Raw genomic sequence first — 18,941 nt, forward strand, 5'->3', positions numbered from 1 at the left:
TCCTCTTTTGAGGTACACTGCATTCGTCTATTCTCTCCCATTTCTCTAAGAATTGCTGTCATCTACCGGCCCCCTGGACCAGTATCAGCCTTCCTTGATGACTTCTCTGCTTGGCTACCCTACTTTCTCTCTTCTGAAATCCTCACAATTATTCTCGGGGACTTCAACATCCCTGTTAACATTAACACTGCTATTACTTCTAAACTTCTCAGTCTAACCTCATCGATTGACCTGAAGCAATGGATACAGGCTCCTACCCACTCCAACGGCAACACCCTTGACCTTGTCTTCTCCTATCTGTGCACTCCGTGCAACCTTTCCAACAATCCACTCCCACTCTCTGATCACCACCTTATTAGTTTTGCTCTCTCCCTGTCTTCCACCTCTTCTCCCTTCAACCGCCTAATAGTTACACATAGAAACCTTCGCCACCTCAACCCTTCTCTTCTCTGCTACTGATCACCTCTAACAAAATCCCACCCCTGTCCTGCCCCAACCTAGCCACTTTCATCTACAACAGCTCACTGTCTTCCTCCCTACACGCAGAATTAGGCCCCGACTGCTACAACCCTGACAAACAGATGACACCAGAAGTCTCAGAAAACATAGCCGCGCTCTTGAGCGCCTGTGGCATAAGACTTCACACAATATAAATCTGCCCTCCTAAAATACTATTCCTGCCTTCACACTGCCAAACAGACCTACTTTATCACACTTATTAACACCTTCTCATCCAATCCACGTCAACTCTTCTCTACCTTCAACACTCTACTCTGTCCTCCACTGCCTCCACCCACCAACTCACTCACCGCCCAGGAGATTGCCAATCACTTCAAAACCAAGATTGATATAATTCATGAGGAGATCGCCAATGCGCAAAAACCTCCCCCATGCAACACCCCATGTCCACAGATACAATCATTACTTCCCTCATTCAACCCTGCTACTATTACTGAGGTTGCTAAACTTTTATCTAACACTCATCTAACCACCTGCCCCCTGGATCCTGCTCCCTCGCAAATGCTACGCTCACCCTCTGACTCGATTCTACACTCTCTAACTCACATTTTCAACCTCTCCCTCTCTTGTGGCATCTTTCCAATCTCTCTAAAACATGCGCTAGTCACCCCCATACTTAAAAAGCCGTCACTGGACCCCACCAATCTCAACAACTTACGTCCCATCTCCTTGCTCGCCTTCTCCTCCAAACTTCTTGAAAGACTGGTCTACAACCGACTAAGCGACCATCTGACCATGAATAAACTTCTTGATCCCCTTCAGTCCGCTTTCCGCCCTCAACACTCCCTGGAAACTGCTCTCCTTAAACTCTCAAATGACCTACTAATGGCTAAAACCAGTGTACACTATTCTGTACTACTTCTCCTGGATCTCTCTGCTGCCTCTGACACAGTGGACCACCCCCTCCTCCTCAAAAAACTCCACTCCTTTGGTCTCTGTGATTGTACTCTTCGCTGGTTCTCATCCTACCTATCCCACTGCTCCTTCAGTGTCACTTACAACTCTACTTCCTCCTCTCCTCTTCCTTTCTCCGTTGGGGTTCCCCAAGGTTCTGTTCTTGGACCTCTCCTTTTCTCAAGCTACACCACCTCCTTGGGTCAGTTGATTGCCTCCCAAGGCTTTAAATATCATCTCTACGCTGATGACACCCAAATCTCTCTCCACCCCCCAGCTCTCTCCATCTGTCTCCTCACGCATTACCAACTTACTAGCAGACATATCAGCCTGGATGTCACATCACTTCCTCAAACTCAACCTATCCAAAATAGAGCTCATGATATTTCCTCCCTCAGGTGCCACTTCCCCTGATTTCTCTGTCAACATCAATGGCTCAACTATCAACCCATCCCCCCACGCCAAGGTCCTAGGTGTAATCCTGGACTCTGAACTAACCTTTCGACCCCACATTCTATCACTATCCAAAACATGCCGCCTCAACCTCCGCAACATCTCCAAGATACGCCCCTTCCTAACCAATGTCACCACAAAGCTTCTAATCCACTCCCTGGTCATCTCCTGCCTCGACTACTGCAACTCCCTCCTCATTGGTTTACCTCTATATAGGCTATCCCCACTTCAGTCCATCATGAACGCTGCTGCCAGGCTCATCCACCTCACAAACCGTTCAGCGTCTGCTACACCCCTCTGCAAATCCCTCCATTGGCTGCCACTCAGTCACCGAATTAAATTCAAGATACTAACTATAACTTACAAAGCCATCCACAACCTGGCCCCCAGCTACATCTCTAACCTAGTCACAAAATACCAACCTCATCATTCTCTTCGCTCCTCCCAAGACCTCCTGCTTTCAAACTCCCTTGTCACCTCATCTCATGCTCGCCTTCAGGACTTCTCCAGAGCCTCTCCCATCCTCTGGAATGCTCTACCCCAATCCGTTCGATTCTCTCCTACTTTATCCACTTTCAGACGATCCCTGAAAACTCATCTCTTCAGAGAAACCTATCTGGACCCCACCTAACAACTGTACATTTATCTTCTCAATCAGCACATCACCCACAGTTATTACCTCTTGTATCTCTTGACCATCACTCTTAGATTGTAAGCTCTAAGGAGCAGGGCCCTCTGATTCCTACTGTATCAAAAAGTGTATTGTATTTGTACTGTCTACCCTCAAGTTGTAAAGCGCTACGTAAACTGTTGCCGCTATATAAAATTATATATATATATATATATATATATATATATATATATATATATATATATATATATATATATATATATATATATATATATATATTCCCAATGTAGAGTCCTATACATACAGTATCTCACAAAAGTGAGTACACCCCTCACATTTTTTTAAACATTTTATTATATCTTTTCATGTGACAACACTGAAGAAATGACACTTTGCTACAATGTAAAGTAGTGAGTGTACAGCTTGTATAACAGTGTAAATTTGCTTTCCCCTCAAAATAACTCAACACACAGCCATTAATGTCTAAACTGCTGGCAACAAAAGTGAGTACACCCCTAAGTAAAAATGTCCAAATTGGGCCCAAAGTGTCAATATTTTGTGTGGCCACCATTATTTTCCAGCACTGCCTTAACCCTCTTGGGCATGGAGTTCACCAGAGCTTCACAGGTTGCCACTGGAGTCCTCTTCCACGACGAAATCACGGAGCTGGTGGATGTTAAATACCTTGCTCTCCTCCATCTTCCATTTGAGGATGCCCCACAGATGCTCAATAGGGCTTAGGTCTAGAGACATGCTTGGCCAGTCCATCACCTTTACCCTCAGCTTCTTTAGCAAGTCAGTGGTCGTCTTAGAGGTGTGTTTGGGGTTATGTTGGAATACTGCCCTGCGACCCAGTCTCTGAAGGGAGGGGATCATGCTCTGCTTCAGTATGTCACAGTACAAGTTGGCATTCATGATTCCCTCAATGAACTGTAGCTCCCAAGTGCTGGCAGCACTCATGCAGCCCCAGACCATGACACTTCCACAACCATGCTTGACTGTAGGCAGGTAGACTTTGTACGCCTCACCTAGCTGCCGCCACACACGCTTGACACCATCTGAACCAAATAAGTTTATCTTGGTCTCATCAGACCACAGGACATGGTTCCAGTAATGCATGTCCTTAGTCTTCTTGTCTTCAGCAAACTGTTAGCAGGCTTTCTTATGCATCATCATTAGAAGAGGCTTCCTTCTGGGACGACAGCCATGCAGACCAATTTGATGCAGTGTGCGGCGTATGGTCTGAGCACTGACAGGCTGACCCTCCACCCCTTCAACCTCTGCAGCAATGCTGGCAGCACTCATACGTCTATTTCCCAAAGACAACCTCTGGATATGATGCTGAGCACGTGGACTCGACTTCTTTGGTCTACCATGGCAAGGCCTCCTCTGAGTGGAACCTGCCCTGTTAAACCGCTGTATGGTCTTGGCCACCGTGCTGCAGCTTAGTTTCAGGGTCTTGGCAATCTTCTTATAGGCTAGGCCATCTTTATGTAGGGCAACAATTCTTTTTTCAGATCCTCAGAGTTCTTTGCCATGAGGTGCCATGTTGAACTTCACGTGACCAGTATGAGAGAGTGAGAGCGATAATACCAAATTTAACACACCTGCTCCCCATTCACACCTGAGACCTTGTAACACTAATGAGTTACATGACACCGGGGAGGGAAAATGGCTAATCGGGCCCAATTTGGACATTTTCACTTAGGGGTGTACTCACTTTTGTAAGACCCCTTTTACACTGGGGAGTTGCGGGCGTTAGCTGTAAAGCACCACTAGTTTTAGTGGCGCTTTAATGCTGTTATAGCGGTGCTTTGGCGCCGCTAGCTGGACGCTTTTAACCCCCCGTAAGGGGTTAAAAGCACCCGGTTAGCGCTGCTTTTAAAACGCTTTTGAAGGCACTTTGAAAGCGGTGCCCATTCATTTCAATGGGCAGGGGCGGTGTATACACCGCTACCGCACTGCCACAAAGATGCTGCTTGCAGGACTTTTTTTCCTGTCCTGCAAGCGCACCACCCCAGTGTGAAAGTTTACAGGCACTATTTTTAGTGCAAAAACGTCTGTAAAGCACCTTAGTGTGAAAGGGGTCTTACCAGCAGTTTAGACATTAATGGCTGTGTGTTGGGTTATTTTGCGGGGACAGCAAATTTACACTGTTATACAAGCTGTACACTCACTACTTTACATTGTAGCAATGTTTCATTTCTTCAGTGTTGTCACATGAAAAGATATAACAACATATTTACAAAAATGTGAGGGGTGCACTCACTTTTATGAGATACTGTAGCCGTGTATGTACACACCTGTTATAGGCAATGTATATTAAATATATACCCTTGTGTCCAGTCCGATACGTAGAAAGTCCGTCCGACTTGGCGCTGTGATAGCCGCAAAAGGTGGCTCTACAAAGTATTGACTTTAGGGGGGTGAATAGTTATGCACATTGACTTTTTCTGTTAGTTTGTCCTATGTGTCACAATAAAAAAAAAAAAAAAAAAAAAAAAAAAACACACATCTTCAAAGTTGTGGGCATTTTCTGTAAATTAAAGCTGCTTTCACACTGGGGCGTCGGTGATAAAGCGGCATTAATTTTTAGTGGTTCTTTACTGTCGTTTTTGCAGAGGTTTTCGGCCGCTAGCGGGGCACTTTTAACCCCCGCTAGCGGCCGAAAAAATGGTTAAAGCGACCCGCAAAGCGCCGCTGCAGCGGTGCTTTGCCGGCGCTGCCCATTCATTTCAATGGGCAGGAGCAGCGCATACAGCACTCCAAAGATGCTGCTTGCAGGAGTTGCCAAGGGGAGGGTGAATACTTTTGCAAGGCATTGTATATAATGTATATACATGCCCTGTGTACTCCTGTGGGGTATATAATGTATATACATGCCCTGTGTACACTCCTGTGGGGTATATAATGTATATACAGCCCTGTGTACACTCCTGTGGGGTATATACATGCCCTGTGTACACTCCTGTGGGGTATAGAATGTATATACATGCCCTGTGTACACTCCTGTGGGGTATAGAATGTATATACATGCCCTGTGTACACTCCTGTGAGGTATATACAGCCCTGTGTACACTCCTGTGGGGTATATACATGCCCTGTGTACACTCCTGTGGGGTATATAATGTATATACATGCCCTGTGTACACTCCTGTGAGGTATAGAATGTATATACAGCCCTGTGTACACTCCTGTGGGGTATAGAAGGTATATACAGCCCTGTGTACACTCCTGTGAGGTATATAATGTATATACAGCCCTGTGTACACTCCTGTGGGGTATATAATGTATATACAGCCCTGTGTACACTCCTGTGGGGTATATAATGTATATACAGCCCTGTGTACACTCCTGTGAGGTATAGAATGTATATACATGCCCTGTGTACGCTCCTGTGAGGTATAGAATGTATATACAGCCCTGTGTACACTCCTGTGGGGTATATAATGTATATACAGCCCTGTGTACACTCCTGTGAGGTATATACAGCCCTGTGTACACTCCTGTGGGGTATATACATGCCCTGTGTACACTCCTGTGGGGTATATAATGTATATACATGCCCTGTGTACACTCCTGTGAGGTATAGAATGTATATACAGCCCTGTGTACACTCCTGTGGGGTATAGAAGGTATATACAGCCCTGTGTACACTCCTGTGAGGTATATAATGTATATACAGCCCTGTGTACACTCCTGTGGGGTATATAATGTATATACAGCCCTGTGTACACTCCTGTGGGGTATATAATGTATATACAGCCCTGTGTACACTCCTGTGAGGTATAGAATGTATATACATGCCCTGTGTACGCTCCTGTGAGGTATAGAATGTATATACAGCCCTGTGTACACTCCTGTGGGGTATATAATGTATATACAGCCCTGTGTACACTCCTGTGAGGTATATAATGTATATACAGCCCTGTGTACACTCCTGTGAGGTAATGAATGTATATCCACCTCAGTGTTCAGTCCTCCACATAGCCGTGTACACCCCTGTATGTGGCTCTGTATATAAACCATATCATCCCCCCAGGGTAATAGTGCCGTGCAGTACCCCAGCCACACACAATGCCCGGTGCCCGCCATCCCCGGTCCAGTAATACAGTACCCGACACTCACTCACCTTCCGCTCTTGCCACTGCAAACTGCAATAGAAGCCACACCACGCATGCGCCACTCCCCAAAGCTCAGGGTTGGAAGACAACTTTCCACTCTGCTAGAAAACGAAGAGCTCGCACACTTTCTACACTACGTCATCGCCATACGTCACTGCTGTGATCCCCAAAGCCCACCCCCTCTCCATAGCAGCGCACTGCATGGAGTGTGTACAGAATGCACAGCATTACATGCACGTAGAGAGGAGGACAAAATAAAGATCACTTCTCTCCTTCAATCCAGCTCTATGCAGGAAACCTGAAAAATTAAAGTAAAGCTGTAAGCAAAACTTTTTTTTTATTGTGGATAGCATAAGGGAGGGTTGTAAGTGGTAACCCCTATCATATGTATTTTTGCCATCTGTGTCCTATTGGGGAGATTTACCTTCACTTCCCGTCCCACAGCCAAAACGAGAGGAGAAGGGAGATACCTGCAAATGAAAGCGGTAGTAAAGCCTGCTTTGTTATTTTTACCTACAGGTCGGCTTATAATAAGGCTGATCTGTAGGTAAATTGAATATCTCCTAAACGTGCATCGCTTAGATTTTCACCCTGCATGCAGCCAGTGACATCACCGGCGCATGCACTCTGAATGTCCAACATACCGTGCCGAAACTTCAGAGCTTTCGTGCCAATACCAAGGGCTCCTTCCTAAAGTAGCCATCAGAAGATGGGTACACTGTAGTCATAAAAGAATGGACATGGTCAGTAACAATACTCAAGTAGGCCGTGGTGTTTAATCGATGCTCAGTTAGTATTAAGGGGCCCAAATTGTGCCAAGAAAATATCCCCCACACCATTACAACACCAGCCTGAACCGTTGATACAAGGCAGGATGGATCCATGCTTTCATGTTGTATATGCCAAATTCTGACCCTACCATCTGAATGTCGCAGCTGAAATCGAGACAAATCACTAGGCAACGTTTTTCCAAAGTCCTATTATCCAATTTTGGTGAGCCTGTGCTGTAGCCCATCTGCTTCAAGGAGATAATGATTCTTGACAATTAATCGTGCAGCTCTACATCACATCATAATTTTTACTATTTTTCCTGAATGGTTTTGGAGTCATTACTTCACCACCAATCACCCCCTTCAAGACAACACTTCCGTACATGATTTTTCACCGATGTTTGTGCCGTCATGCCCCCAGCTGGACCCCACTACCACAGCTCCCAGGGGTGACACTTCTGCCATGCCCTGGGCTCCCGGTGTCCCTTGGGAAGGTGATTTGCAAGGTACACTGGATGTGTAGTTCTCCTCCGTTCCCTTCCTCCCTTCCATTCATGGCTGAGCATTAGACCTTATTGGCTATGCATTTTATTTTCAGATGTATTCCGCATTGGCTCCTGGCGAGTGGAGGTGTCCACGAAACGCATTGAGCCCATTCACGATGCAATGTTACCACCATCATCTATATTCATCATATGTCTACTTACGCCATCCTCTTTTTGGGGGAGGTGTTTTATTTCAATAACCTTTTCTCACAATTGTTGAACGTGTTATTTAGGGAGGATGTAGTTATCCATATGCAATACTTTTTATACTGTTTACCATGTTGGAATATATGCAATACATGCAATTACTCTTTTTTTTACATTGACAAAACTTTTAGCCTATGTTATTTTCTTCATGTACTATATGATAATAAATACACTGCGATTTATTATACTTCTTTGTAGCCGTATGCCTCATTTAAAGTCCCAAACCCTCTTTTTAAAATTGTCTATAAGGACAGGCGACCCTATTGGACGCCATGGAGGGAGGAGACACACACGGCGGGAGCCGCCATGATGCAGAGTAGGAGGAGACGCCCGTCCGCTGCCCATAGTAGCACTGCCCACCCGGAACCTAGATGGGGTAAGTACTGGATGACCGACTGTGAAATCTTCCGCCCCACCCCCCCCAAAAAAAAAAAAACACCAGCCACCACTGCTTGGTTGTAACAAGTGGTTATTTGAGTTACTGTTGCCTTTCTATCATCTCAAACCAGTCTGCCCATTCTCCTCTGACATCAACAAGGCATTTTTGTCCACACAACTGCCGCTCACTGGGTGTTTTCTCTTTTTCAGACCATTCTCTGTAAACCTTAGAGATGGTTGTGCGTGAAAATCCCAGTAGATCAGCAGTTTTTGAAATACTCAGACCAGCCGATCTGGCACCAACAACCATACCACATTCAAAGTCACTTAGAGCGTTTGTTAACCCAAAAAAAATAAAAATTCATATCCTGGTCCAATAAAGCAGATTAAACAGTACAGTGCTTGTGCTGTGTAATCTGCCCCCCTCTAAACTGTAAAAAAAAAAAACCTCCCTGAACCTTCCACTTTCGTGTATACCCCTCTCTGCGCTGACCACGAAAATCATGCCTCTAATAGAGGGGCTGGCATAGACTTATGCCGTGTACACACGAGCAGACTTTTTGACCGGACTGGTCCGACGAACCGAATCCGGCGGACAATCCGAACGTGTGTGGGCTTCATTGGACCTGCAGTGGACTTTTTCGGTCAAAAATCTGACGGACTTTAGATTTGGAACATGTTTCAAATTTGTCCAACGGACTCGAGTCCGGTAGAAAAATCCGCTCATCTGTATGCTAGTCCGATGGACGAAAACCCACGCTAGGGCAGCTATTGGCTACCGGCTATCAATTTCCTTATCTTAGTCTGGTCGTACGTCATCACGTACGAATCCGTCGGACTTTGGTGTGATCGTGTATAGGCAAGTCCGTGCGTTCAAAAGTCCGTCGGACCAATCCGGTCGAAAAGTCCGCCCGTATGTACGCAGCATTAGACAAATGGGTTCACAAACCCTTCAAATCCCCTTTCCTCCCCATTCTGATGCTCGGTTTCAGCAATTCGTCTTCACCACTTCTAGATGCATAAATGCATTGAGTTGCTGCCATGTGATTGGCTGATCAGAAATTTGTGTTACCAGGCAATTGAACAGGTGTACCTAATAAAGCCTGTGAGTGTATACATGAACAAAAAATGAGTATCCCAAAAAAGGACTTTGATATCTATACAAAAAGTATTGAAACGTAATTAAAGTAAAATAACAAAAATATTTATTTAACAAAACATGTTAAAAACATGATGGGTAAGACAGCAAAAAGATTTTATGGAATATATACAAATCTGTACATAGAGACACCGATGTTGCAGCACACAATAAACTGTGATCCTTCACCCGACGTTTCAGATCAATTCTTTCCACAGGGGTGTTCTTCAAGAAACACACATGTGCATCTATGACATTGCAAAAGACATGTACTGTCAATACACATTTTTTCAAAAGAGTAAATATGTTTTTGTAAACAAACATTATTATTTATATATATTGTACTGGATGCACTTACATGTGCTGTGATCAGGCCCGGACTGGCCATAGGGCAGATCGGGCGTTTGCCCGGTGGGCCACTGGGTTGCCAGGCCGCATGTCTTAAAAGAAGCTGGCAGGGCCGGCCGCAACCACAGGACAATATGCATGGCTGAAAGTTGCAGTTCGCGCATGTGCCCGTAGCCACCGGTCACCTGGCAACCAGGACGCAAGGAGAGGAGGGGGGACAGAGAAGCCGAGGCCACCACCTCCCCTATATGCGGCCACAGCACCTTGCTGGCTTTCAAGTGCGGGAGATGGGTAGAGACGGAAGGTGGTGGCCTCGGCTTCTCTGTCCCTCCTCTCCTTACGTCCTGGTTGCCAGGTGACCTGTGGCTGCACATGAAAGCCGACGAGGTGCTGCGGCCGCATATAAGGAAAGCAGTACACGCCCACTCCTCTTCTGCCTGTGAAGGGGTTAGATCTGATGCTCCAGGGCAAGAGAGTTCTCCTTTTCTTAATGGTAACTATGATCTTGTTTATACCTGGCTCTGTGAGTAATAGTTTATACTGAAACCCCAAATCACCAACCGCCCAGACACCCCCCCCCACACCCCCGCCGCGAACGCCTCCAGCTCCCTCCCCCCCCCCACACGGGCTGCTCAGTCTAAAATGCCCAGGGCTTTTTTTCTGGCTGTGATGGTGTCACAGATAAGACATTCCATATTTGTATTCAAAAACAAGAAAAAGGAGAGCTGTTTCTCTCAAAGAGATTAGTTAACCTCACCAGGGGATAGTTTTCTCTGTATTGGAAAAACAAATCGAGAAGCTGGGAATGACGGGCCTTCCCCCTCCCAAAGGAGAACCTCCAGGACAGGACAGACAAGAGCACTAAGGCCAAACAAGGAGGAAGGACGGCCTGAAATTGGAAATGAATGTAGAAAATATTGATAAATGCACATGACCTGTTAGTCAAGACTAAAATGAAAAAAATGCCTTAGGGTTACTACCTGAGCGATGTGTAAATCCAAAATGCGGACAGAGAAGTTTCTACAGGTAAGTATAAGCCTCCAGTATCTATACAATAGGCAAGGATTGACTCAGGTAGGTATCTGTATTCATATAGCAGCCAGTTATAATCTAGAATGTACCCAGAACATTGAGAGCACACAGCGTCCAGACATCCAGCTACTGCATAGCGGATGCCATGCGCGTTATATCTAGTGGCTAATTACGTAGTTAGCACGACTGACTGCTATCAGCTGCATCTCTTCACAGGTCCACCCTCCCGATGGCCTCCTGAGCTACGTGCGCACCGCCCGACCGTGCACGTGTGACGTCAGCGCGGCAGAACGGCGAGCTACACGTGCAGCCCACTGGCACACGCAGCCTCACCAGCTTTCCTAACACAGCTGCGTGTTAGCATGGTGCATTAGCATAGCATGGCGCTTGCAAATCACCATTTTTGACGCCTATTAGCTCTAATCAGGTGCTTCAAAAACACCCCCACCACTGTAGTTCAGGCCCCCGGCACCCGAAAAGGGGCCGGACGCCTGAATGGGGGGGTGGTCGTGGCGGCCATGGATAGATTCATGCAATGCATGAATCTACCATAGTGCACAGAGGGGGTGGCAGGAGAGAGGGGGAGGTGCCCGTGCGCCCTTAATGCACGGGCCGCCACTGGTGTATGGTCTGAGCACTGACAGGCTGACCCCACCCCCACCCCTTCAACCTCTGAAGCAATGCTGGCAGCACTCATACATCTATTTTCCTACTTTGGTCGACCATGGCGAGGCCTGTTCTGAGTGGAACCTGTCCTGTTAAACTGCTGTATGATCTTGGTCACCATGCTGTAGCTCAGATTCAGGGTCTTGGCAATCTTCTTATAGCCTATGCCATCTTTATGTAGAGCAACAATTATTTTTTTCAGATCTTCAGAGAGTTCCTTGCCATGAGGTGCCATATTGAACTTGCAGTGACCAGTATGGGGGAGAGAGAGCGATAACACCAAATTTAACACACCTGCTCCCCATTCACACCAGAGACCTTGTAACACTAACGAGTCACGTGACACCGGTGAGGGAAAATGGCTAATTGGGCGTAATTTGGACATTTTCACTTTGAAGTGTTTTCACTTTTGTTGCCAGCGGTTTAGACATTAAAGACTGTGTGTTGATTTATTTTGAGGGGACAGCAAATTTACACTGTTATACAAGCTGTACACTCACTACTTTACATTGTAGCAAAGTGTCATTTCTTCAGTGTTGTCACATGAAAAGATATAATAAAATATTTACAAAAATTTGAGGGGTGTACTCACTTTTGTGAGATACTGTATCTATACACATTGACATGAAGGTCATGTCTAACTGTGAACGTGGCTTGATCAAATTGGGAGTGCCTGTGTGTCCTTGGTTTAATATTTATGGCTTAAAAACCAACTGAAATCAAAATATTTTTCCTGGCCTCATGTCGGCAAACTGGGTTATCGCTTCCCTCTTACCCCCTATAGGGCCACTGATAGGCCTCTAAATTTCAGCCTAGTCCCCAACACATTGTTCTTTTGTTATCATTCAAGGACTTTTATGTATTCTCTGAGTTTGTTTATTTTTTCTTTTTGTAGGCTCTTCGGGGATGTTGGTCTTCCTTCCTTTGCCAAGGTCTTGTTCAAAGAACTCTGTAAATGTGTCAGCTGGAGTTAGCTACAGGTGTTTATCATCTGGTGGATGTATTGGCCAGAGCCTCTTTTTCAGATGTTCTACAAGCCTCTCATGCTTCAGAATCCATTTTTTTTCCTGAGCATCGTCCCGTTGTATAGTGCTGTTATATGTTTGGTAGGTCCTGTAGCAGTTTTGCATTCCCACCCTTTTGGTTTCATTTCTAGCTATATCCCACAGTATGTTGACAGGAGGAGGTCAGGAAAATAGAAAATTGTTATTCAGTACTGTAATTTTCCTTTCCTGGCCAATCCTCATGTCAACATAGACCCCCCTCCCTATTTTCCTGTAGGAAGTCTAGTGGGAGGAGGACCAGGTTCTAAATATATGGGCTATAGAGGTGGTCCCATATGAGGGGAGAAGGCAGAGCTGACCTGTAGTATGCTGACGTAAGGTTTGGCCAGGAAAGGACAATTACAGTAAGTATTGGATAACAAATAACAATTTTCCTTCTTTTTTTGGTAAACTTGGAAATTGCTTCTGTCAAATTTTCATTGTTGTCCGTGACCCTGGAAATGGAGAGTAGTTGTCACCGGGGCAGCACTTCACAGACAGTAATAACTTAACAGAGCTGCCTAACTGGCCAAGATTTGAACCATGTATGGGCAGGTTGAATGTACCCAAGTTGATCGATCAACTTGGGTACAACCATCCTGACAGATTTAACATGCGATTATGCAGGGACAGCTGGGAGAACACAATGGCTTGGCAGGAGGGATTTCCCTGGCAACACTGTCTGTGTTGATGGGGAAATTTGCTCTGTCTATAGCCGGCCTACTCTTTCCAATTTTACTGAAACAAATGTGCTTTGTTAGAGTCTATGTCCCAAATGAAGAGATTTCCCATCACTTCCTCCCCCAACAGGAAATAAAAGCAAATCTCTCCGGAGACAAAGGCTGCAGTAAAAACTCCACAGGGTTTTGTATATACTTTCTCAACTCCGTCCAAAAGTTAAAAAATGTAAAATAAAAATGTCCAAAGGTGGCCTTTATGCCGCGTACACACCAGCGGAATTTCCGACAGAAAGAGTCCGATGGGAGCTTTTCATTGTATATTCAGACCGTGTGTTTGCCCCATCGGACTTTTTCTGTCGAAAATTCAGACGGACTTAGATAGAGAACATGTTCTATATTATTCCGATGGAACAAATTACTTTCGGGAAAAACACTCGTCTGTATGCTGTTCCGACGTACCAAAAATGATGCATGCTCTGAAGCAAGTACAAGACCAAAGCTATTGGCTACTGGCTATTGAACTTCCGTTTTCTAGTCCCGTCGCACGTGTTGTACGTCACCGCGTTCTGGGCGGTCAGAATTTGGTGTGACCTTGTGTATGCAAGACAGCTTGAGCGGAATTCCGTCGGAACTCAGTCCTAAAAACCTTCAGGAGTTTATTCCGACGGCAAAACCGGTCGTGTGTACAGGGCATTAGGCTAGGTTAACACCTAGAATACACATGCCTCTTGGATTGGATATTTGCCAACCCGGGAGTTCAGCTTTGAAGCTGAATTCCAGGTATGATCTTAATTGCAAGCAGTCATTCACCACCACCACCATTCCGAACCCTTAGGCTTAATGTACACTGGACATTTTACAACCTCCCTGAACAAATTAACTTGACAGATAATAACCGACGTTTAAAAACGTCAGTTTTGACGCATTTACATGCTGTGTTTTTTTTTTCCAGTCAAAAAACCGTCTGTAAACGATAGTTGCGGATTTACATGCGTTTACAAGCTGATACAGGTGTTTGGCGTTTCAAATGCCTCTGAACATCCACCATGAACGCATTTTGTTGTCGGAAAATTTTATATCCTGCTCTCAAACTTTGTGTGTCGGAAAATCCGATGGAGCCCACACACGGTCGGAATTTTCGACAACACGCTCCGATCGGACATTTTCCATCGGAAAATCCGACCGTGTGTACGGGGCATAACTTCTTGCAAACTTTCATTGAATACTGCGATTGGATGAGGTGGAGATCATGATGTCAAACCCCTCGTCTCCACGTCATCTAAATCGAGGAATATATTGTATTGAATGAAAAGCCCCTGTGGTCAGGATGGAGTGGGGTAGCCACTTGGCACAGGACCTGTCACATAACACCTTCCAGCCTACTGTCAAACGCTCTTTAGAGAACAACACTATCTCGTCTGATGGTAAAACATTATTTCCCTAATCTTAATTTTAATTTTTTTTTTTTACATTTGTGAACCATGTAAGAGCATCCATTCCTGTGTTTATGCCAACATGATTAAAAACCACTTCCTGCCCAAGGACTGCATATAACGTCCAGGGCTGGACTGGGACAAAAATTTGGCCCTGGACTTCCTCATGACCGGCCCACTTTAATTTTGAGTGTCCCCAACAGCGCCCCCTTACATCAGAGTGTCCCCAACAGCGCCCCCCTTACATCAGAGTGACCCCAACAGCGCCCCCCTTACATCAGAGTGTCCCCAACAGCGCCCCCCTTACATCAGAGTGTCCCCAACAGCGCCCCCCTTACATCAGAGTGTCCCCAACAGCGCCCCCCCTTACATCAGAGTGTCCCCAACAGAATCCCCCTTACATCAGAGAGTTCCAATCAGCAGCTCCCTTCACAGAGTCCCAATAAGCAGCCCACTTCACATCAGAGTCCTCACCAGCAGCCTACTTAACATCAGCGTCCCCACCAGCAGCCCTTCACATCAGAGTCCCCACCAGCAGCCCTTCACATCAGAGTCCCCACCAGCAGCCCTTCACATCAGAGTCCCCACCAGCAACCCTTCACATCAGAGTCCCCACCAGCAGCCCACTTCACATCAGAGTCCCCACCAGCAGCCCACTTCACATCAGAGTCCCCACCAGCAGCCCACTTCACATCAGAGTCCCCACCAGCAGCCCACTTCACATCAGAGAGTCCCCACCAGCAGCCAACTTCACATCAGAGTCCCCATCAGAGAGTCCCCACCAGCAGCCCACTTCACATCAGAGTCCCCACCAGCAGCTCCCTTCACATTAGAGAGTCCCCACCAGAAGCCCTTCACATCAGTGTGTCCTCCCTCTCCTCCCCCTCCCACATGTACTCACAGTTTTGAAGGCAGGTTCTCGTTCCTCTCTCCAGTCATGTGATAACAAGTGATAGGGGAGCGAGGAAGGAAAGTCTGCCATTGGTCTATCTCCCCCTGCAGGCTGGAGGGAGCAGAAAGCCTAATGCTCTCTCCAGCATATGACAGAAGCTGCTCCTCCTGACAGGAGTGAAATTGCGATCACTCACTGTCAGAGAGGAGCGGCTCCAGGACCGCACCTGACTGGCCCACTGAGCCATCGGCCCACCGGGAATCTCCCGGTAGTCCCGATGGCCAGTACATGCCTGATGACGTCTTTGACTTTCAGTGGTGATATCTGAATGATGCCAGCAGCTGCAGGTATCATTCAGATATCTTCTTTTTCAGCCAGAAATTCTGTGCACCGTAAGAATGATCATAGTGGCAGTTCAGCCGCTTGATCGTTCTTACAGGTGGCAGGAGGGGACACCCCCCTCCCGCTGCCCACCGGTGTTTCTCTGGGCTCTCCCGTGCGATCGGGGATGCGGAGAAAGAATCCGGTGCCGCCAGATGAAGAGCATAGAGATTTACGGTGACCACCAGTCGGAGGCCCAGGCGTAACGTTATGATGTCACGTCCGGGCCGCAGACGTAAACAAAACCGAGATCTCGGCTGAAAAGCATCGGATCTGTCTTTTTTTTTTTTTGATCTGATGCTTTCCAGCCTGGAGGAGAGATGTGGGATATTATAGCCCCCATATCTCTCCATAAAGAGGACCTGTCATGCACCTTTCCTATTACAAGGAATTAAACATTCCTTGTAATAGGAATAAAAGTGATAAAAAAAAATTAAAAAATTAAAGAGAAAGTGTAAAAATAAAAAACGTAAGTAAAATAATGAGTTTTAAAAAAATTTTAAGCGCCCCCGTCCCTGTGTGCTCACGCACAGAAGAAAACGCATGCAGAAGTCTCGCCCGCATATGTAAACGCCGTTCAAACCAAACATGTGAGGTGTCGCCACGTGCGTTAGAGCAAGAGAAACAATTCTAGCACTAGATCTTCTCTGTAACTCTAAACTGGTAACTTATAAAAAACTGTTAAAGCGTCACCTATGGAGATTTTTAAGTACCAAAGTTTGGCACTATTCCACAAATGTGCGCAATTTTAAAGCGTGACATGTTGGGTATCTATTTACTCGGCGTAACATCATCTTTCACACTACATGAAAAAATTTGGCTAACTTTACTGTTTTGATATTTTTAAATTCGTGTAACTGTTTTTTTCCCCAAAAAAAGCGTTTGAAAAATTGTTGCGCAAATACCATTTGACATAAAAAGTTGCAATGACCGCCATTTTATTCCCTAGGGTGTCTGCTAAAAAAACATATATAATGTTTGGGGGTTCTGAGTAATTTCCTAGCAAAAAAATTAAGACTTTTGCATGTAGGAGAGGAGTGCCAGAATAGGCCTATAGAAGTGGTTAAAAAAAAAAAAAGATTTTTGGTTTAGAATTTTCATTTGCAGTAAGGAGGCTCAAAACGTATTGGATTCAGCGACCCACCACATATGAAATAGTTTATGTACTTAATAAAAATGATCCCATGATCTTGACACTTGAAGTGTTTGTTTATAATGCTGTGTTCATTTGCCAGGATAGTGAGATTTGTACCTGATCCCTTGCACTGCTGCATATGCTCACTGTGATTGGGCCTGCTCAGCAGATTATATTGAACCAAGGGAAGTTTGAACCTTAGAAGAAAAGATAAGACAGACCTTTCATTTTTTCCTTGACTGCTAATCTATTGGCTTGGAAAAAGGAGTTTGTCAGTAGCCATCAGATGGAATACTGGAAGTCTGCCAATATGACATTTATACATTACCCAAACACATGGGATATAAGAAGAAGGTCTATTGGGGTCATTAGCATCCCAACTTTAGTAATAAGGCTAGATGCTTAAAGGCCAAGCATTGTCTTTTCATTCATTTCTTAGCTGTATGAATAAAAGAGATCAACTCAATGTTAATTTTAGATTGTAAGCTCTAATGAGCAAGGCCCTCTGATCTTTCCTGTATTTAATTGTATTGTAACTATACTGTCTCTCTCCATTTTGTGAAGTATTTTGCAAACTGTTGATGCTGTATAAATCCTGTGTAGTAATAATAATAATAATAATATTAATAATAATAATGCTATCATTGAGTGTTAATTAAAAAAAAACAACCATATTTTTTCAATAGATAAGCAGGTTCTGTTTCCTACATTGATCATAGTGTTTCTATTCCCAAAAACAAAAATAAAATATTTTTCAGCTTACCAGTTTTTAGATATGGCTTCATTAGCTTTCTTTTTTCCCTTTATTTTCACTTGGTGCATGCTGCCAGTAACACATTTCCTGTCCTAAAGGAGACAATGCACATTCAATGTACTGTATTTTCGAAGAAACACTATTAAGGCAGGCTATAGCGATTTTCTTTTCTGCAACCAGGGGTTGCAGGAAAAAAAATTGCATAATTCCCCCATCAACATAGTCAGCTTTGATGCATGAATTCCACCTGCGGAGCCATTGCATTTCCCCGGCGGGGGTGTGGGGGAAGCCATCCCTGCCGGGAGAACACAGTGATTATTACTAGCGACTATAATAGCCGCTAGCAATAAATCGCATGTAATATCTGAAAGGCTGGTTGCACCCAACTTGGGTACATTCAGCCTGCCCATACAGGATTCAAAACTTGGCGGTTCAAGCTGAACCAGCTGAGATTCGCACCATTTATTGCCAGCTTAAAACTGTAGAACAGTGGTCTCTAAACTGCAGCCCGGGGGCCAGATGTGGCCCTTTGCTTGCTTTTATCTCGCCCTTGGGGCACTATTACTCCCACTGACACCAATGACGGGACACTTTTCCTCTCACTGACACCAATGATGGGGCACAATTCATTCCACTGACAATGATGGGGCACTATTCCTCCCACTGACACCAATAAAGGGGCACTATTCCTCTCACTGACACCAATGATGGGGCACGATTCCTCTCACTGACACCAATGTTGAGGCACTATTCCTCCCACTCACTAACACCAATGATGGGGCAGTATTCTTACCTCTGAAACCAATGATAGGGCATTGTTACCAACACCAGGGCACTTTCTACTCCTACTGGGCACAGTCTGGCTCCATTATAGTCTAAAGGATATTAAATCAGCCCTGTCTTTAGAATGTTTGGAGA

At 45.3% G+C, this 18,941-nt stretch overlaps 1 protein-coding gene and 1 long non-coding RNA gene across 4 annotated transcripts in view; one reads left to right on the forward strand and one right to left on the reverse strand.

Moving 5' to 3' along the window:
• NT5C2 (5'-nucleotidase, cytosolic II) overlaps window positions 1-18,941 on the reverse strand; it is a 252,325-nt gene that overhangs the window by 196,959 nt on the left and 36,425 nt on the right. For 2 of the 3 annotated variants that reach the window (XM_073596131.1, XM_073596132.1), the window contains exon 2: window positions 18,033-18,115. The gene's annotated coding sequence lies outside the window, so the exon portion shown is untranslated. Of the gene's footprint in view, window positions 1-6,629; window positions 6,922-18,032; window positions 18,116-18,941 lie in introns of those variants that run through there. The other variant, XM_073596130.1, reaches the window with a different exon arrangement.
• On the forward strand, window positions 6,781-15,341 carry LOC141105920 (uncharacterized). The gene is made up of 3 exons (XR_012235670.1): window positions 6,781-6,940; window positions 8,398-8,519; window positions 12,601-15,341. It is a non-coding gene; the product is annotated as an uncharacterized lncRNA (long non-coding RNA).

This window comes from Aquarana catesbeiana, linkage group LG08 (genome assembly GCF_042186555.1).
Source record: "Aquarana catesbeiana isolate 2022-GZ linkage group LG08, ASM4218655v1, whole genome shotgun sequence".
Lineage (NCBI taxonomy): Eukaryota > Metazoa > Chordata > Amphibia > Anura > Ranidae > Aquarana > Aquarana catesbeiana.